Source organism: Panthera leo, chromosome B3 (genome assembly GCF_018350215.1).
Source record: "Panthera leo isolate Ple1 chromosome B3, P.leo_Ple1_pat1.1, whole genome shotgun sequence".
In the NCBI taxonomy this organism is placed as follows: Eukaryota; Metazoa; Chordata; class Mammalia; order Carnivora; family Felidae; genus Panthera; species Panthera leo.
In genome coordinates, this window is record NC_056684.1 from 126,535,701 (window position 1) to 126,558,043 (window position 22,343).

The following is a 22,343-nucleotide window of genomic DNA, read 5'->3' on the forward strand; positions in this document are numbered from 1 at the left end:
GCCCATTGACCATTGACTGCGGTTTTAGAAGTAACCGCAGGCATTAAGGAACATTTATCCTCGGAGCAGCTATAGTCCTTTATGATTTGTTAAAACATTCACAGTGGAAGGAGGGAGTTACAAGTTTTCCCTGTGCAGATGGGTGTCACTGTTGACATCCTTTTTGAAGGCAGAAGCCCAGGAATTGCCTCATTGAAGTCAGCAGCACTATGATACTGTTAATATGACATACATACATCTTTATAAAAAGATGAGCAGAAGACAGAGGGCAGCTTTACCATGGGACGTGTCTTACCATAGGCAAGAGACCTCTAATAATATCCATAGATATATTGTCTTAATTATCTGAAAAGCGACTGTGTTTCATTTTATTCATTTTTTCTGCAAATGTTCAGAGAGAAGGAAAAAAAAAAAGAAAACTGTCAAGAAAGGGGCAGAGAACAAATACAAACATGCCCTTAGTCAAAAAAGATTCTGATTAGACATTTTGATTAAAGATGTAATAAACAGAGGGTGGAATCCATATATTGGAGAATTCACGAAGCTATGACCAACAGTTCAAGTGACTGTAGGGCACATATTTATGAAGTAATATAGCAAAGCGTTGCTAAATGTCATCTTTCCTAAATAGAAGGAGCAGCATTCTCATTGCCATGGCAATTTAAAGAGGGTAGAAGCAAAGAAAAGAATACTAAGGTTGTGTATTAGATGTTTTGATTGCTAAGATGAGAGAACTGAGATGAGTTACCCAAATCTCCATGAAAAAAGAAAATTTCTAAGAATGATATTTGAGGGATTGTGGAAACACATGCTGTAAGTCAACCACAGCTAGGTGTTTTCCAACTCTTCTCAGTGGAATAATTAAACCGTATGCATTTGAACGTTAAGGTGATGGCTTAAATAAAATGCATTCTTGACAAATCTACATTTCATAACATAAAGAACTGTCATTATACAAAGCAAAATGCAAAGCACAGTGCATTACTCTGAATGTTTTATCCTGAAGATTTGCAAAATCTTGACAGAATTGAGGGCAGCATTTCAAAATAAATAAGATGGAATTTTGCTTATATAGATACAAAATAAAATATCTATAAAAAATTTGCTGGGAAATTATTCCCTTTGAGTGTCCCATATGTGTGACTACAAATTCTTCCTCACCCAGAGGATCTATTGTAATGAGGAAGAAGAATTCAGTTGTGTGGTTTATTTATAAATTCTGATAAAAAGAATTTTATCAGAATTTCCAGTGGTATCAGAAATTTATCAGAAATTACCAGTGGTAATTTACAAAAAGGCTTTAGTCTTCTATTGTACTTTATTTTCTTGTACGTGTGAAATACAATTACTACTAGTTATTTAAACCAGACAATACCTTACAAAGTAATTATATGACTTTGTTTAAGAAAATCATGGAAGACTTGGGGCACCTGGGTGGCTCAGTCCTTTAAGCATTCGACTTTGGCTCAGGTCATGATCTCACGGTTCCTGGGTTTGAGCCTTGCATGGGGCTCTGTGCTAACAGCTCAGAGCCTGGAGCCTGCTTTGGATTCTGTGTCTCCCTCTCTCTCTGCCCCTCCCCCACTCACACTCTGTCTCTCTCTCTCTCTCTCTCTCTCTTTCTCAAAAATAAATAAACATTAAACAAAATAAAAAAAAATCATGGAAGACTATTATCAAAATTCAATTTACCCCAGCTGTTTATCTCTTTCAGATTATGTATGTGTATACATATGTGTATATGTATGTGTATATAGTATGTGGTGTGTATATACACACACACACACACACACACACACACACACAATTCTTTTCTTCACATAGTCATAGTACATTTAAACCATTTAATCTAAATATTAACTCATAAAGATCGTGACAATGAGGTCCAGATTAAAAGAATGGCTTTGACTGTAGTTTAGGCCAGTAAAATCAATTGTCTTTTATACTTACTTAAAATGCCACCTCTTTTCACAGCATCTGTGCCTATTATACCCACTGTAGTTATTGGGCATATATACTCTTTCTTAGGTACTAAGAAATATGATCTACATGCATTCTTATTAAACTCTGTTGCAATTCTTCACTGAACGTAATTTAATCTTAAGTTTTTATGTAAGGAAATGAGTTTCTGAAATGAAATACTCTATCTCTTTAGCTACTGGTGGCAGAGCAAGAAATCTAACTCAAGCCTTTTTTTACTACAAAGCGTATAGACTTATATTGGACTACACTGTCTCTCAAAACTGTTTCTTTTTACACGGATAAAGACTAATATGGATTTAATGACAGATATTCTATATTGGTTGCTGAACAACGGAACACTGTCCAAGGAACCATCGTTAAATAAAACAAACTGAAAATAAGGCAATTCTCACATATACAATTAAATCAGAAGTTATTATTACATCTCTTCAATAAGTAAAATAAAATTCAGAACTAACATATTAGGTATAGATTGTAGTTCAAAGTAGGAGACTGGGAATATAAGGCTTTTTTTTGCTTCTTAAGAAGGACACCACTTAAACAATCCTGAATGTTTATAAATAGCTAAGAGAACAGGAGAGGGAATCATGATCAGACACAAGAATGCAACACATTCCTGGAAGATGTAGCTTTGATGAGAGAATATTTAGTAAAGTCTGATTTGTTAGTGGCAGTCCCTCAGAATCTAAAACAGTTCCCAGAGCAAAGGAGATACTCAGTACATTTTGTTGAAGGGGTCAAGAAATAAAGATAAAAGCTGGGGTCTAGAAAACTTGAAGGAGACTAAAGCAGATAGATGTGTAGAGTTGCCTTGTGGTATGTCATGAAATCCTAGGATGAGATTTGAGGGTTCAAGACAGCCAAAGGGAATTTGGAATAGGTTGAAAACAGGAAGTAATTGAAAGTTCGTTATGTGGGCCAAATGGAAAGACTTACTTCATTTTTATTATCCCAGACACGCTTGCTGAGGGACTGTCAGTTTATACTACAAGGAAAAACCAAAGGTTTCCCTTTCAAAAAGTCGACCAAACATTTTGGAGAGGTCTAGGTTGGCAAGGATGGGAATTAGTATCCCAGAGTAATGTGCTGGGGTCCCTAGTCTAAATAAATGAAAAAATAAAGAGAGGGTAAGGAAAATGAGAGAAAATGTGAGACACAGATGATTAATCAAGGGTATTTGACTATAGGAGTTTTACAGAGACAACAAAGAAATGGAAATAAAACAATAATCAAAGTGATGACTGTAGCACATTTTCCATAGATAATGATGACATAAATTGTATATTGAAATCATACCAAAATCCCAAATAAGAGGAATGGGAAAATACTTCAAGGAACTCCAGAATAAAAGGAAAGAATTAAGGAAAGATCCCAAGTTTCCAGAGAGAAAAATAGTTTCATGCAAAAGAATAAAAGTCAGAAGTTTTAGTGTGTGTTTGTTTGTTTTTGCTTGTTTGCTTATCTGTAAGAGTGGATGATGGATAAAAATGAGGGAAATACCCCCAAAGTTCTAAGAATATACAATTTTGAATCTAGATTCTGTGTTAAGCGAGAAAAGCAATCAAGTATGAGGACAAAGCAAATGTTTGGGGATATGGAAAGCCAGAGTCTGGGATTTAATAAATATGTTTTGAGTTGTGCCAGGGATTCTTGTAGGCATTGAAGGTGAAGTAGTTAATAAAGCAGACAAGGTCCCAGGTAAATGAATCATATGTTCTGGAGGTAGGACACACACACACACACACACACCAGGAAACTGTAATGGGTAAAAGAGAAATCAACTCCTCCAGTTCTCTGTTGATACAAATACCAATACCAAAGACCTTGCCTCAAATCATGGCTGTTCTTAATATCCTGGTTCCATTTACTGCTAACACCAATAAGTTAAAACTTCTCTGACAGGTTTACAATGTGCATGGAAGTGGTAGGTCTCTTTCTGTCTGTCCCTCTCTTTCTCTCCTTTCTCCCTCTTCTTTGCCTTTTGTTGTTGTTGTTCAATTTCTTTAACTCTGTGGTAGTCAAAGTACTATGAAGTCTTAAATTAGTCTTTCATTTTGTATGCCATTAAACAGCTGTTCCATACTCTTTGCTACCATTCTCTTTGGAACAAGTCCTAGGGTAACAACTGACATTGTAACTAAACCATTTTGTGTTACCATTTCTCTCTGTGAATTTAACTTTGTTACTGTAACTATGATATTTTCTTTAATTATTTCATCTTTAACATAATTTGTGGTCTATTATTTCCTTTTTTAAAAATTAGTTTCTTTTTCTAACTTCTCATAGTAATTCTCTCCTATCTTAGGATCTGTTTGCTATTTTGGGCGATGAATGCCCTTCTGCTCCCTGCTGGGATTCATAATTGTTACTTGGCAGATGAATCCTGGCATGCCTAATCACTGCTCTGAACTTTCCACCAGCCCAATTAGCAAACAGTGGTAGTGCACGGTTGCTTCTCGAGAAAACTTCAGAGCAGCCTCCATGAGTTTTCAAATTTGCAGTGACTCACTATAATTATAGTTTTTCATAAGTATAAATCATTTATGTCTATAGAAACTACAATCCTGATGTTATATCATCCTTATACCTCTGAACATAGATGAGGCCGGTGCTTATTAAGGAGTACTGGCCTACCTCAGTAAATATTTGCAAGAGATTAGTTGATGGAATGCTTAATATTTCAAGCAAAGACATCTTTGACTTAAGGAAGGTGGAAATAGTAGGCTAAAACTTACCAAAAGCTTCTGCAAATAATATCTTAATGGAAAGTAACTTACTAAATGAGAAATACAACAGGTTATCAGAAAAATACAAAGGTTATCAGATCTATTTTTCACCTCCCTACATCATGTTACTATCAAAGTGTGAGACATTCTACTTCAAAAATAACAATCCTGAATGATGCATATGTGTGTGTTTGGCAGGGATATAACATGATAGACTGTAAAGCCACAGATGGTATCCTGCCTGTACCATTTGACAGTTGGGCATTTAGCCATTGGGCAAATTACTGGTATAAATCAGCAGCAGGTACCAAATATAGGGATAATAGTGTCTTCCTTGCAGAGTCTTTATGAGGGTTGAAGATAATGTAAGTTAAGTACATGACAGTTATGTAGTCAAGAGTTGGCAGTTCATTATTAGAGGCTTATTAGAAAACTGGATCAAAGAAATGGAGAGAGAGAATTTATTAAGGTATTGGATTATTGTTCTTTTGCTTGACAGTAATAGGAATCTCAAAGAGTTAAATAATTTCAGAACTCTGGATTACTATATTAAGGAAGGCCATACAGTGTTTCACTGTGTCCCATGAAAACTTGCTGTTCTACACTTGGGACTAACTTTATTTAAACTTTAACAAGGAAGGAAACAGCTAATAGTAATTGATATTTGGTAATTATCTATTAAAAAGACATTGAGGGGCACCTGGTTGGCTTGGTGGGTAGAGCATGCAACTCTTGATCTCAGGGTCATGAGTTTAAGCTCCACATTGGGGGCAAAGTTTGTTTAAAAAATACAAAAATATGAAAAAAAGACTTTGATATATATTCATTGTAATCTCATCAAAATCCCAGCAAGTAATTTTGTGTATGTTGGTGAACTGATTCTAAAGTATATATGGAGAGGCAAAGGAGAATATTGAATACCCCACACAATATTGAAGGAGAACAAAGTTGAAAGATCGGCACTCTCTGACTTCAAAGCTTCTTATAAAGCTACAAAAATCATGCTAGTGTGTTTTTTGGTAAAAGAATACTCAGTGGAAAAGAATAGAAACCTCAAAAATAGACCTGCCAAATATAGTCAAAAATTTTTTTTGAGAGAGAGAGAGAGTGAGTGAGTGCATGCACATGGTGGGGGGCAATGTTGCAGAGGGAGAAGGGGAGAGAAAATCTTAATCAGGCTCCACACTGTCAGCATGGAACCTGAGGTAGGGCTTGATCTCACAACCATGAGATCATGGCCTGAGCCAAAATCAAGAGTTGGACATTTAACTGACTGAGCCACCCAGGTGCCTCAGTCAAGTGATTTTTGACAAAGGAGCAGAGGCAATATAGTAGATCAAAGATAGTCTCTTTAAATCATGCTGGAACAATTGGACATCTACATGTGAAAAAAAAAAAGAATCTAAACACAGACATTATATCCTTCACAAAAATTAACTCCAAATGGATCATAGACATAAATTGTAAAACACAAGACTAAAAACTTCTAGAAGATAACTTAAGAGAAAACCTAGATGGCCTTGACAATGGCAGTGACTTTTTAGATACAACACCAAAGACAATCCATGCAAGACATAGTTGATAAGCTTGACTTTATTAAAATTAGAAACTTTTCTGGTCTGTGAAAGACAATGTCAAGGGAATGAAAAGATAAGCCACAGATTGGGAGAAAATGTTTGCAGATGACACATCTGATAAAGGACTGTTACCCAAATTTTACAAAGAACTCTTAAGACTCAACTATAAGAAAACAACCCAATTAAAAAATACATCAAAGACTTTAACAGACAGCTTACCAAAGAAGATATGACGATGGTAAATAAGCATTTAAGAAGATTCTCCATATGGCATTAGGAGAAATGCAAACTTAAAAAAAAAAACAAAAAAAACATGCAATACCACCACACACCTATAGAATGGCCCAAATCTGGAACACTGACAATAACAAATGCTGGCAAGGATGTGGAGCAAATAAGAAGGCTCATGTATTGCTGGTAGGAATCCAAAATGGTACAGCCACTTCAGAAGACAGTTTGGCAGTTTCTTACAAAATTAAACATTCTCTTATCATATGATACAGTAATTGCACTCCTTGATATTTACCCAGAGGAGTAGAAAACTCATATTCCCCCCAAAACCTGCACACAGATGTTTACAGTAGCTTTATTTGTAACTGCCAAAATTGTAAGTAACTGTATGTCCTTCAGTAAGAAAACAAAAAAATTGTGGTACATCTAGATGATGGAATATTATTCAGTGCTAAAAATAAATGAGCAATCAAGCCATAAAAAGTCGTGGAGTAACTAAATGCATATTACTAAGTGAAAGAAGCCAATCTGAAAAGGCTACATACTGTATGATTTCCACCACTTAATTTGGTGTCCAAATATGTGGGTGGTGCTATGTAATGATACATATTTTGGATATGCTATGCCAGATTTTATGTATTATATGAACCAGCCATGAGATTCTTTGTGGTATATCATGAATAATTACTTTCCAGATTAGGGCAATATTGACATAATGACAGAATGAATGACTGTGGAGGAAAGGAGAAAAATAAAAATATAGTTAAATTCTGCACTTGTTCAGAGAGATTTTATAACTAAACAAATATTTAAAATAAACAGATATTTTATTTTCATTTATTTAGTTGACACTCCTTAATTTGTGGATGTGATTGCCTTGACATAATGATCAACACACTGGCATTTGTATATGTATACTATGTGTCAGACACTGGGATAAACATTTTACATGCATTAAACTCATTCAGTCTTTTAATAAGCTATGAGTTAGGTAGGATTGTTATTGTCATTGTATAGATGAGAATATTGGGACTTTAAGTTACTTCTTTCCTTTATAGTTATTTGATTATATCATTTCATTAATTTTTATCCCTCCTACTCTGATGTTAAGTACCATAAAAGCAGGTGCCATGTTTGTTTTTACTTTTTGTTGTATTTCTGCACATATTATAGTGCTGCAGACATGGTATATGTTCAAAATACATTTTATAAGTTATTTATGTCTTTCACATTTATTGTTAACAGTTTTAATTATAAGTTCACTAGAGTTAATGGGTTAATGTTATTACTATTTGATATATAATCACAATCACCCAAAATCTTGAACAAAAAATTGGTGACTTTTCTGGCATTAAATCTGGGAAAAATATTTAGTGACATACAGGACCTGGGTGATTTGCATTGATTTTTATTTCTATTTTTATATTTTTATTTAAAGTTTATTTATTTATTTTAAGAGATAGAGAGTGTGCACATGCAGGGAAGGGGCAGAGGGAGACAGGAAAGAGAGAATCCCAAGCAGTGTCCATTCTGTTAGCACAGAGCCCCACATGGGGCTAGATGACATGAACTGCGAGACCATGACCTGAGCTGAAATCAAGAGTCAGACACTCAACCGACTGAGCCACTCTGGAGCCCCACGTATTGATTTTTAGAATAAATGTGCAACATGCTTTCTTGAAGAGAGCGGGACAGGAGAGCTGGGGAGAATAAAAGTTCACCTGGTTACATGACTCTTGCTACCATTCTCAGAGGTACATGGAATTTTAAAGTATACTGATGATAAGGTTAGTGTCCTTGGAATGCTTTCAGAGTTAAGACTCAGGAAATGAGGATCTTTAGGACATATTTCTCCAAGCCCATCTAATGGTGCCTACCATGCCTAACTCACTGTGAACCAATTAATCCCTGTGCCTAGCTCACTGTGAATACATTGGTCCCTGTGACTCACTTTGGGTGCCATAAATGAGGTAGTTTAATGCTATGGAAAGATGTAAAACTAAATTAGGAACTAGATTTCTCAACCTGATGCTGAGAGTTTATTTAATCTTGGAAAAATGTACACATTTCCTCATCTGTAAATAGGCAAAGTCTTGCCTTGATTGTCTCAGACTTTGTTATAAATGTTGAAATAAATGTTGGATCTTTAAGTTTTTTTAATGAGCTATCAAGCATTATCCAAGGATAAGGCATTTTTTAGTAATTGTCCATGAATGCAACAAATGGGCCTAAGTACAGAACAAATATGGACAATGAAAAGCAAAGAGAGAATTGGGATGGTCAAGGATGGGTGGGGGTGGGTGGAAGGGTGGATGCGGACTGGGGAGAAGAGAGGTAGAGTGGAAATACATAGACACCACATCAGGAACTTTGATTTCTCTAAGTATTTTTAACTTTATATTAACCCTTTATGAGGAAAGGGCCAGTGTATAGAAAAGAAATAGAGTCCTGGGGATTTCTCTTTGACACACTGTCTTATTATCTTCAACTAACATTTCTTAATTGTTCACCCTAGCAACATTTTAAAGGCTCAGTATGTCTCTTCCATTACAATTAACCCCACATTTTTTAAAAGACTGTGTTTGGAAGGAAAGTTAAATACTAGAGAACGTTCTAAGGTTAATTGCCAATTATAGGGGATGCTCTTAGGAAAAAAAATAAAAAGCAACCCATTTCTGATTTCTGGAGTTGTTTGAACATAGCTCTAGCAGGTCAAGATCTGTTGACCTAAATTCAGCATATTTCCTGAAGATAGAAACAATGACAGCTACCCTGCAGAGAGGAAATCAAGAGAAATGTCACATTTCAAATGAGAGAATGAGTTGTGTTTTTTCACTCATTTTATTGCTAGAAGTTGGCTGTGGCTAGTTGGAAGGGACAGACTTGCTTGCTATTGGATATAGTATTACAATGACCTATATTCTTTTTTTGTTTTGTTTTGTTTTGTTTATTTATTTTGAGAGAGAGAGAGAGTGTGCACATGAGTGTGGGGAGGGGCAGAGTGAGTGGGAGAGAGAATCCCAAGCAGGCTCCATGTCGTCAGCACAAACCAGGTGCGGTACTCAATCTCTTGAACCATGAGACCATGATCTGAGCAGAAATCAACAGTCAGATGCCATCCAGGCACCCCAACAATGACTGAGCCATCCAGTCATTGGATGAGTGAGCCATCCAGGTGCCCCAACAATGACCCATATACTTTTTAAATTTATTTTCATTTTTTAAAATGTTTATTTATTTTTGAGAGAGAGAGAGAGAGAGAGAGAGAATGAGAACGAGCAGGCAGAGAGAGAGAGGGAGACAGAGAATCTGAAGCAGGCTCCAGCCTCTGAGCTGACAGCACAGAACCCAATGCCAACTCACGAACCATGAGATCATGACCTGAGCCAAAGTCGGACGGCTAACTGACTGAGCCACCCAGGCACCTCTTCAATGACCCATATTCTTAATGCCTTAAATGCCTACTTACTGTTCTTAAAATTTCATATTTTTAAATAATTTGTGTCAATCACCATTAACATTTTCTTATGTTTCTTTCTGGAAATGATCTCTGAATATATAGACACATATATGGGAGCACACACGCATTTTTACTTTTGTTTTTCCCTCTTATCAAAACATTGTTCCTATAATTCTCAGCCCACAAATTCATATTTTCAGGAAATATAGCTTTATTTGTTAACCTTTTCACTTACATTTTATTTTGAACATCCATTCTACCTTCTGCAGAAACAAAATCTTGGTAAATTTAGCAATCACCTGTTGTTTCCCCTGAAGTAGCATCTCAGGAATGTAGGAAGTGTTCAGGATGAAATGTGGGAAGGGCATAGGAGCTGGACTTTCTTCCTTCTGTGCATTACAGTGCTATCTAACATAAGAGATATGTATCTCCACAGGTTGCTGGTGAGCCATCTCATTGCTGTTTACCAGGCCTCTTTGAGGCTTGCTTTGTATATTTCCTGAGGGCACGGGAAACATTTTTTTTTTCTGATTTATCATGCTACTCTGATGTGCTAGATCACCAATTCTATCTTAGGCACTTTTTCTCTTCTGTGCTACACTTAAATTCACCAGAAATTTTCCCACTTGATTCCCTTGTTCATGCTGGGGCTTGCAGAGGTTTGTCTTTGCAAATCTGCCCAGACTATCATGCAGTCATTCTTTTTACTTTTTTTTTTTTTTTCTTAACGTTTATTTATTTTTGAGACAGAGAGACACAGAGCATGAACGGGGGAGGGTCAGAGAGAGAGGGAGACATAGAATCTGAAACAGGCTCCAGGCTCTGGGCTGTCAGCACAGAGCCTGACGTGGGGCGTGAACTCACAGACCACGAGATCATGACCTGAGCCGAAGTTGGATGCTCAACCAACTGAGCCACCCAGGTGCCCCCTAATGCAGCCATTCTTTCTGCTGCTTCTTGGTCACTCCAGGTGAGCATGTGTGGTGGTGGGATGGAGAGGTCAAGATTTTGATTTTTTGGGGGGGGGGTTTAGCTACATTTAGGAACTCAGATCTTGTTTCTTCTTTGTTAACTCCAGTTATCTTGGGGTTCTTTTGTTTCATAATGGATGGTTAGATTAGAGGAATACGAATCTAACTGCAAATAATTTGCATCTCTTGTTATTCTCATTGCTCTTGGGAAGGAAGCCCTAGATCTTGGCATTTCACTGATTTCTTGGTTTCTTGTGTTCTCTCTTCCCTGGAACCATGAAAGCAGGATGCCTTAAAACCTAAATCTCAAGATGGTAGGGGAAATAGGAAATTTGGGGTGGGGAGAGAGGTGTTGCATGGGTAAATTAACAAAAGAATGTGTATTCACACTGTATGTTGGAAAGCTTTTTTAAGGTATACTATTTTAAGGTAGTTGATGGTATTATTTGCGTGTAACATTTTTTTTAATACTTTTTCTATTGGAAGAAATTTAGTTATTTCCATTTTTTTTTGCTAATATCAAATAATGGTATAAAAAAAGCCTGATACATTCATCTTTTTTCCACGTATGTAAATATATCATTCTAGTTAAATCCCTAGAAATGGAATTCCTGGGTCAATAGACAAATGCATTTTGCATCTTAAAAGTCATTGCCAAAATGCCCTCCAAAGAGGTTGCATCAATTTAAAATCCCATTAACAAAGTGTCACCTGATATTTTTAAATGCATGTTTCATAGTGTTGAATTCATTAATGCTCTCTGAAGTTCACATCACAATTTTGATTTTATATTGGAATTTATTCAAGGGATAAATTGGACATATCTTCAATTACTTAAAATAAAAATGATGGTAAGAGTAATAATCATATTGTGTTTGCATTTTGCAATAAATTTTCCTACATAGTCCTTTTTGTGTTAGTAAATACATAAAATTATTTTTATTTTTATTTATTTATTTTAAAACTTTTAATGTTTATTTTTGCTTATTTTTTAAATATTTTTAATGTTTATTTATTTTGGATGAGGGGCAAAGAGGGAGACACAGAAGCCTAAGCAGGCTCCAGACTCTGAGCTGTCAGCACACAGCCTGATGCTGGGCTTGAAGTCTCGAGCTATGACATCATGACCTGATCCAAAGTTGGATGCTCAACCGACTGAGCCACCCACGTGCCCTAATACATAAAATTATTCTTAAAGATTAACTAGACTGTAAACTCTATGAGGCAAGGAGTTAGTCTATTGCTTCGGCATATAGACAGGGCCTTGATCAATAAATATTTGTTGAATAAATACATACAAATATTATAAATTTAATAACCAAATTGTTCTGCCCTGATCTCCAAAAATATTATACAAATTAAAAACAATGGTGATTTACTTCTTTCAGTAGATAACTCTGTAGATGTGATTGCCTCAGCAGTGAGCTTTTTAGAGTTCTCTTTGTGATAGCCGTTACTAATTCGAATGAATTTGAAACCTTCAGGACACATTTTAGCAGGAAAAATGGAAATGAGGAGATAAAGGCAGTGAGGTGTATCATAGAATTAAAAGTTATCCATTAACTTTACCTCTGATTCTTGAATGTGTTCTATTGTTAACTCAGTAATATCCAGACAAGTAGCTGATGGAGTGTTTCAGTTTATTGTAGAAGAGTAATGACTTTTAGAAAACTTCTATGTTTATTAAGATAAAATCTCTAAATTTGACTTTTCCTTTGGTCTACAGAATTCTTGTACCTAATATCTAAATATTGAAGAAATATTTACATTTTCCAGATTCTCCTCTGGCTCTATCATCAGGTTAAATAATCCCATATTCCTTGATCAGTTCCCATCTCTACTCATCTGTGCTGGTAGGACAGAGTCTTCCATGAAAATAATAATAAACTAGGCACTACATTTGAAATATGCTGGTATTACCTTGAGATCTTTTGGAGAAAAAAGGGATAATAGATACTGTCTAAGTAAGGATTTGCATTTTCATATTTGTATAGAGAAAACGAGAGAACACACATCTAATTGAGTTAGAATAGAGTACTAAACTGAACATGTATTAAACCAGGAGACTCAATAATTTTTTTTATTTTTTTTTTAAATTTATTTATTATTTATTTTTTAATTTTTTTAATGTTTATTTTTGAAAGAGAGAGAGAGAGACAGAGTGCAAGCAGGGGAGGGTTAGAGAGACAGGGAGACACAGAGCCCAAAGCAGGCTCCAGGCTATGAGCTGTCAGCACAGAGCCTGATGCGGGGCTCAAACTCACAGTGCCGTGAGATCATGACCTGAGCTGAAGTCAGATGCCCAACCGAGTGAGCAACCCAGGTACCCCTAATTTTTTAATGCTTTATTTATTTTTGAGAGAGAGACAGAGTATGAGTGGGGGAGGGGTAGACAGAGAGAGGGAGACACAGAATCTGAAGCAGGCTCCAGGCTCTGAGCTGTCAGCACAGGGCTCAAGGTGGGGCTTGAACTCCTGAATCACAAGCTTACAACGTGAACTGAAGTTGGAGGCTTAACTGACTGAGCCATCCAGGCTCCCCAAACCAGAACACTCAAAATGCCTTCTAGTACAGAATATTTATCTTATTCAGGTAGAGTCTGGGTAGAAAATAAAACAATTCCTGAGAATTTATAATTATACTTCTCCTGGGATTGAAGTATGAATTTACACCATCCATGGGGACCCCCAAACCAAAAACCATAAATCTTAAAATAAATTTAAATGGTCTCTGACCAAGGATGAGCCCGAAGTGCTCATTAGAATCAGAAATAAGATCAATATGGAGGTTTATACGCTCAGTTACTGACACATAGATGAAGCCCTGCAGAAGATGAGTGGAAGCTAACTTGACAAGTTAGGGTGTGATGTAACATGAGTGGGAGTGAAGAGCTACAGTATTCAGTGGAAAGAACCTCAAAGAATATATATAATAGGGAGACTGTAAGTATGTTATAGTGATTGAAGTTATGAAAGGAGATAATTTAAAACTTGAGCAAACAACCAAACAGGAAAATAAAACCAGTGGAATTATTTTTAATTGTATTGTTTATTTTTATTATTCAAGTATAGTTGACATACAGTGTTATATTAGTTTCAGAAGTACAATATAGTGGTCAGATAATTCTTTTTTTTTTTTAGTATTTATTTGTTTATTTTTAATATGAAATTTATTGTCACATTGGTTTCCATACAACACCCAGTGCTCATCCCAACAGGTGTCCTCCTCAATGCCCATCACCCACTTTCCCCTCCCTCCCAACCCCCATCAACCCTCAGATTGTTCTCAGTTTTTAAGAGTCTCTCATGGTTTGGCTCCCTCCCTCTCTAACTTTTTTTTTTTTCCTTCCCCTCCCCCATGATCTTCTGTTAAGTTTCTCAGGATCCACATAAGAGTGAAAACATATGATATCTGTCTTTCTCTGTATGACTTATAATTCTGCATTACTCAGTGCTCACTGTGGTAAGTGTAGTCACCATCTGTCACCATACAATATTATTAAGATATTACTGATTATATTCTCTGTGCTGTGGTTTTCATCTTGGTGACTTATTTGTACCTCTTAATTCCCTTCACCTATTTCACCCATCTCCCCACCCACCTCCCTTCTAGCAACCATAGTTTGAGTCTGTTTCTCCATTTATGTTGTTTTTGTGGATTGCACATATAAGTGAAATTATACGGTATTTGTCTTTCTCTGTCTGACTTTTTTCATTTAGCATAATGTCCTCTGGGTCAGCCTAAGTTGTCACACATAGCAAGATCTCATTCCTTTTTATAGTTGAGTAATATTCTGTTGTATAAATATGCATACCCATACACACACATATATATGTATCTAAACCACATTTTCTTTATCCATTCATCTGTTGATAGACACTTCAGTTGCTTCATATCTTGGTCATTGTAAAAAAATGCTGGAATAAACATAAGGATGCATATATCTTTTCAAGTTAGTGTTTTTTGTTTTGTTTTGTTTTTTATATATACTTGAGAGAGAGAGTGACAGAGTGTGAGTGGGGGAGGGGCAGGGAGACAGAATCTGAGGCAGGGTTCAGGCTCTGAGCTGTCAGTCCAGAGCCTGATGTGGGGCTCGAACTCACGAGCCATGAGATCATGGTCTGAGCTGAAGTTGGATGCTCAACCAACTGGGACACATGGGTGGCTTTTAAACAGATTATTTATGATTTTTTTTCTTGTGTGTTGAATTTTGAAAATTCTTTACATATTTTGGCTATTAATCCATTATCAGATATGTCTTTTTCACAAATATCTTCTCCCATTCAGTAGGTTGCCTTTTTGTTTTGTTGATGGTTTCCTTCACTGTGCATGCATGATTTTTATTTTGGTGTAGTCCCAATAGTTCATTTTTGCTTTTGTTTCCTTGCCTGAGGAGACATATCCACAATTATGTTGCTAAGGCTGACGTCAAAGAGATTACTACTTATGTTTTCTTTTGGAAGTTTTATGGTTTCTGGTCATACATTTAGGTCTTTATCCATTTTGAGTTAATTTTTGTATATGGTGTAAAATAATGGTCCAGTTTTATTCTACATGTAGCGGTCCCCTTTTCCCAGCACCATTTATTAAAGGGACTGTCTTCCCCAATATATATTCTTCCCTCCTTTGTTATAGATGAATTGACCACATAAGCATGGGTTTATTTCTGGGCTCTCTATTCTGTTTCCTTGATCTACATGTCTGTTTTTGTGTTAGTACTGTATTGTTTTGATTGCTACAGCTTTGTAGTATGCATTGAAATCTGGGATTGTGATACTTCTGAGTTTGTTCTATCTCAAGATTGTTTGGCTATTCTGGGTGTTTTGTGGTTCCATACAGATTTTAGGATTCTTCTAGTTTTGTGAAAAATACTATTGGTATTTGGATAGGGATTGCATTAAATCTGTAGGTTGCCTTAAGTAGTATGAACATTGTAACTATATTAATTCTTCTACTCCGTGAGCATCATATATCTTTCCATTTTGTCTGTGTCATCTTCAGTATTTTTCATCAGTGTCTTACAGTTTTCAGACTATAGGTCTTTTACCTTGATTAAATTCATTTTTTTTGATACAGTTGTAAATGGGATTGTTTTCTTAATTTCTGTTTCTGTTACTTAGTTATTTAGTGTCTAGAAATGCAACAGATTTCTGTGTATTAATTTTGTGTCCTGCAGCTTTATTGCCTTCATTTATTAGGTCTAACAGTTTTTTTGGTGAGGTCTTTAGGGTTTTCTATGAAAGTATCATGTCATCTGCAAATAATGACAGTTTTGCTTCTTCCTTACTAAATTGAGTACCTTTTATTTCTTTTTCTCTTTGATTGCTGTGGGTAGGACTTCCAGTACTATGTTGAATAAAAATGATGAGTGTAGACATCTTTGTCTTGTTCCAAATCTTAGAGAATGTGAAAAGTTTTCATCATTGAATATAATGTTAGTTGTGAGTTTTTCATATATGACCTTTATTATGTTGAGGTATGTTCCCTCTAAACCCACTTTTTTGAGTTTTCATCCTGATTGGTTATTGTATTTTGTCAAATGCTTTTTCTGCATTGATTGAAATGACATGATTTTTATCCTGATTCTTATTAATGTGGTATGCCACATTGATTGATTTGTGAATATTAAACTATCCTTGCATCTCTAGGATAAATTCCACTTGATCATGGTGAATGATTTTTTACTGTATTGTTCAGAATTCATGCTGCTAATTTTTTTGTTGAGGCTTTTTGCATCTATGTTCATCAGGGATATTGGCCTACAGTTTTCTTTTTTTGTAGTGTCTTTGGCTGGTTTTTGTATCATGGTAATTATGGCCTCATGAAATGAATTTGGAAGTTTTTCTTCACTTTCTATTTTTCAGAATAGTCTGAAAATAATAGTTATTAACTCTTCTTTCAATGTTGATGGAGTTCACCTGGGAAATTTGGTGTGTTGGTTTTCTGATTATCTATTCAACATTGTTCTGGTAATCAGTCTCCTCAAATTTTCATTTTCTTTCTAATTTATTTTTGGAAGTTTGCGTATTTCTGGGAATTTATTTATTTGTTCCCGGCTCTTAAATTCTTAACGTATAATTTTTTAGGGTATTCTGTTATATCTTTTGTATTTGTGTGGTATTGATTGTTATTTCTCCTCTTTCATTTTTCATTTTATTTATTCAAGTCCTTTCTCTTTTTTTCTTCATAAGTCTGGCATAATTTTGTTGATCTTTTCAAAGAGCCAGCTCTCTGGTTTCATTGATCTTTTTTATTGTTTTTTAAGTCCCTATTTAATTTATTTCTTCTCTAATCTTGTTTATTTTCTTCAACTAAATTTGGGCTTTTCTTGTAATATTTCTAGGTCCTGTAGGTATAAAGTTAGATTGTTTACTTGAGATTTTTCTCGTTTCTTGATGTAGATCTACATCACTGTAAACCTCCCACTTAGAATTGCTTTTTCTGTGTCCCAAAGATTTTGGACTGTTTTGTTTCTGTTTTTCTTTGTCTCTCTTTTTTTAATTTCCTTTTTGATTTATTTGTTGACACATTGGTTGCTTAGTAGTGTAATGTTTAGCCTCCATGTGTTTGTATTTTTTCCAGTGTTTTTTCTTGTAATTGATTTCTAATTTCTTACTGTTGTGGTTGGAAAAGATACTTGATATAATTTCAGCCTCCTTAAATTTGTTGCATCTTGTTTGGTGGCCTAACATGTGATCTTTCCTTGAGAATCTTCCAGGTGCATTCGTAAAGAATGTGTATTCTGCTGTTTCGGGGTGAAATGTTCTGTGTATATCTGTTATGTTTATTTGGTCTCATGTGTCATTCACAGCCAGTTTCCTTGTTGATTTTCTGTTTGGGTCATCTCTGCATGGATGTAAGTGGGTATTAAAGTCCCCTACTATTATTGTATTACTGTCAATTTCTCCCCTTATGCATGTTAATGTTTCCTTTATGTATTTAGGTGCTAGATATTTACGATTGTTATATCCTTTTGTTAGATTGATCATTATATAATTTCCTTCTTTGTCTCTTGCTACAGTCTTTGTTTTAGTGTCTATTTTATCCGATATAAGTATTGTTACTCTGGCTTTTTTTTTTTTTTTTTTTTTTTGCTTTCATTTGCATAGAATATCTTTTTCATCTCTTCACTTTCATTCTCTATGTGTGTTTAGGTCTGAGGTGAGTCTCTTGCAGGCAGCATATAGATAAGTCTTGTTTTATTTTTTTATCCGTTCAGTCTCAAAATCAAAAGATTGCACAATCAATCAAAAGATTCAATCAAAAATCAATCAAAAGATTGCACAATACAGTCCATTTAAAATTGTTTTCTGATTGTTTTATAGTTCTTCTCTGTTCCTTTTTTGTTCCCTTACTCTCTTCCCTTGTGGTTTGATGGCATCATTTAATGTTATGTTTGGATCCGTTTCTCTTCATTTTTTGTGTATCTGTTATAGGTTTTCTATTTGTCATTACCATGGGATTTATATATAACATCCCATGTGTATAGCAGTCTATATTAAGTTAATGATTGCTTAGGTTTTTACACATTCTAAAAGCACTAAGTTTTTTACCCCTCCCTCCACATTTTATGTATGTGATGTATATGATGCTTATGTATATGATGTTTTATGTATATAAATTTACATGTGTATGATTTTACACCTTTTTATTGAGTGTATGCCTTGAGTAGTGTCTGTAGATATCATTGATTTTACTACTTTTGTGTTTTAATCTGCATACTGACTATAAGTGATTAATCTCCTTACTACCTTTACTATATTTATATTTACCCAAATTTTTTTCTTTTCATAATTTTCTTATTTCTAGTTATGGCCTTTTCTTTCCACTTAAATAATTTCTTTTAACATTTCTTGAAGCAAAGCTGGTTTAGTGGTGATGAAGTCCTTTAATTTTTGTTTGGGAAACTCTTTATCTTCTTCAATTTTGGTTGATACTTTTTTTGGTAGAATATTCTTTACTGTAGATGTTTTTCCTTGCAGCACTTTGAATATATTGTGCCACTGCTTTCTGAGCTGCAGTTTCTCTGAAAAATCAGCTGGTTGCTTTCAGCAGTGTCCCTTGTATGTAACTGTTTCTTTTTCTCTTGCTGCTTTTGAGATTCTCTCTTTATTGTTAATTTATGCTATCTTAATTATGGTGTCTTGGTGTAGACCTCTTTGGGTTCATCTTGTTTGGGGCTCTCTGTGATTCATGTACCTGAATGTCTCTTTCCTTTCTAGGGAAGTTTTCAGCTATTATTTCTTCAAATAAGTTTTCTGTCCCCTTCTCTCTCTTCTCCTTCTGGGATCCCTGTAATGTGAGTGTTACTATGTTTGATGATGTCATGGAGGTCCCCTAAGCTGCTCTCATTTTTCATTATTGCTTTCCTTTTTTGCCATTCATCTTAGTTGCTTTCCATGAACCTGTCTTCCAGATCACTGGTGTTCTTCTCTCTCCTCTGCAATTGATTTCCTCTAGCTTTCCATGAACCTGTCTTCCAGATCACTGGTGTTCTTCTCTCTCCTCTGCAGTTGATTTCCTCTAGTGTGGTTTTCATTTTACTTATTGTATTCTTCAGTGCTGACAGGTTCTTTTTGTCTTTTTTCTTCTTGGTGAAGTTTTCACTGACTTCACTTCTTTCTCAAGTTTAGTAAGCATCTTCATGATCATTACTTTGAACGCTTTATTTGGTGGATTCCTTACTTCCATTTTGTTTAGTTATTTCTCTGATGTTCTGTCTCATTCTTTTGTTAAGAATATATTCATATTCCTTTGTCTCCTCATTTTGTGTAACTCTCTGTGTCTGTTTCTATGTATTAGGTAGGTCATCTATGTCTCCGGGTCTTGAGAGTAGTAGCCTTCTGTCAGAGGTCCTGTGTTGCCCACTAGCACAATCCTCTTGGTCTCCAGAATCAGGTGCTTTAGGAGTATCCACTGTGTGGGCTGCATGTGCCCTACTGTTGTAGCTGCAATTACTGAGGGCACATTGGTGGCTGGGGTTGGCCTTCAGCCCAGCTGGCTGCAGTGACCTGCTTTGCCTACTGCTGGTACACTAGGTGGTTTTCTCTCTTCACTGTTGACAGTCCAGGCTGCAGCCGTTATGGGTTGACTGGTGGGTAGGGCCAGCACTCCGTGTAACTGTCTGCATTTAGCCTCTGCAGCAGTTACCGGCATGCTGAAAGGCAGCTCTTGCCCCTTGCACAGCCAGCTAAAAGGCCAAGCTGCAGGAACTGTGGTTGTGCTGGTGTGTGGGGTTGTCTCCCTTATTTCCCAGGGCAAGAGTCACTTTGGAGGGGCACCATCACTAACCAGGGCTGCCTGCCGGGTATAGTGGGGCAGGAGCCACTTAGCAGAGTGCTTGCAGAGGCAGGCAGTTTGGGTGGGGCAGGCATGCAGGGAAAAGCCAGGTGGGGAATTTGGTGCTGACATGGTAGATGGAGAGTGTGAGATCTGCCTCCTGCACACGTTTAGCTATCTAGACTGGGGGAGAAAAATGGCACCTGCTAGCACTTTTTTTCTTTGAAAAATCTCCTGCAGATACCTGCCCCTCCAGCGCAAGTCCTAAAATTAGTTAATAAACCTTTCACGTATACTTTAGGTGCTTTTCAAACTGCTGCTTCTGTGTTGGCTTTTAAGGGCATGGAGACTTGGTTTCCTGTTACCCTTCACCTGTCCTGGAATTAAGCCCTGTTGATTTTTAATACTCCCTGAGTTAAGCCTCACTTGTTTTCAAAGCCAGATATTATGGGAACTTGTCTTCCCAGTCCAGGTCCCTAGGGCCGGGGGTGCCCAGTGTGGGGTCTTGATCACCTTGCTGTTTGTACCTGGCATGTCTCTCTTGTTTGTGGTTAATTGCACTGGGGGTTTAGTTCCCCGGTGCATGTCCACCCCTCCTACTCTGTCAAAATGATTTTCTCTCTACAACTAGCTGTGGAATATCTGCTCTGCCAGTTTTCAGTTCATTTTCAGAGTCATTTGCAACAGATGTGGTTGTTGCCTCAGTGTATCTGTAGGATGAGGTGAGCTCAGGGTCTTTCTTCTCTGCCATTTTCCCAAACTGGTGGAATTTTAAAATATTTGAGTCAAATTTCTATAAAAAAATTTTAAAATTTTTGAATGTCTTAATATGTTTAAGTAATTTTAAATGTTTTTAAAATAATTAAACTGAAGAATAGATTAGTGTGCTTGAAGAGCATACTGAGGAAATTGAAGAAATTTACAGAATGAAAGTATATATATAGTTTCATATATATATGAACTATATAGTTTGCATTTCTTTATCTCAAATTTTTATATATATCTATATCTATATCTATATATATATATATAGATATATATATATGATTAAGATAACTGGATGATCATATCTCTTGAAGATTCAGAATTCATTTATGAATTACAAATGGAAAGGTCAGAAAGAATGCAGGAGAGGTAAAATTGAAATGACAATTCATGAGACATTTCTAGACTTGATGGAGAATATAATCCTCCATTTTCAAGACAATAATGAATTTCCAGCAAGATAAATATATGCTTAATGTATACTTAGTGTATTAGTTATCTTTTGCTGTGTGATTGGCTATTCCAGTTGATCTCAAAACTTAGTGGGTTGAGATAACATTTATTTTCACAGTTTATGTGTGGGTCTAGGACTGTTGGGCTGGTTTTGGCTTAAGGTCTTTCAGAAGGTTGCAGCCAGAACATCAGTCAAAGCCACAGACATCTGAAGGCTTATGTGGGGCTGGATCCACTTCCAAGATGACTTATTCACATGGCTGTCTAGTTCTGCTCCACAAGACCTCTCCCAAGAATACCTGTGAATTCTCAAGACATGAAGAGTGACTTATCCCAGGACACATCATTCAATAGAAAGAAGAGAGCTGGGAGCTATATACTTTTATCATCTAACCTCAGAAGTCACATAGTGTCAGTTCTACCACAGTATTATTTTTGGTGTTAATAAAATAGTCCAAGCAGATAATATACACACTGCAAGTCATGTAGAACATAAAAGGAGTAATATACTTAATATTTGCAAGAGAGGGCAGCATAAAAAATGTTTATGTAGATACTATAAATAGAAAACAAAGATGGAAGAAACAAATATTCATATCTAATTATCACAACCAATAAAAAGTTGCAGATTACAAAAGGTCATTAATGCATAATCTTTATATATAACTGTCACAGCTAAAATCAAGGAACAGAAAGGTAAGATATAAAATGATTATAAAGATAGACTATACATTAAACTGTAGAACCTGGATAATTGATAGTCATATCAGGAAGAAATCAGCTTTAATACAAAATTATTTTTTTGCCAAACGATGATTTCTATGTTATGATGAAAAGTTCAGTCCATCAGGCAGATATAAAATCCTAAACTTATATTACCTATTTAAGTAATATCAAA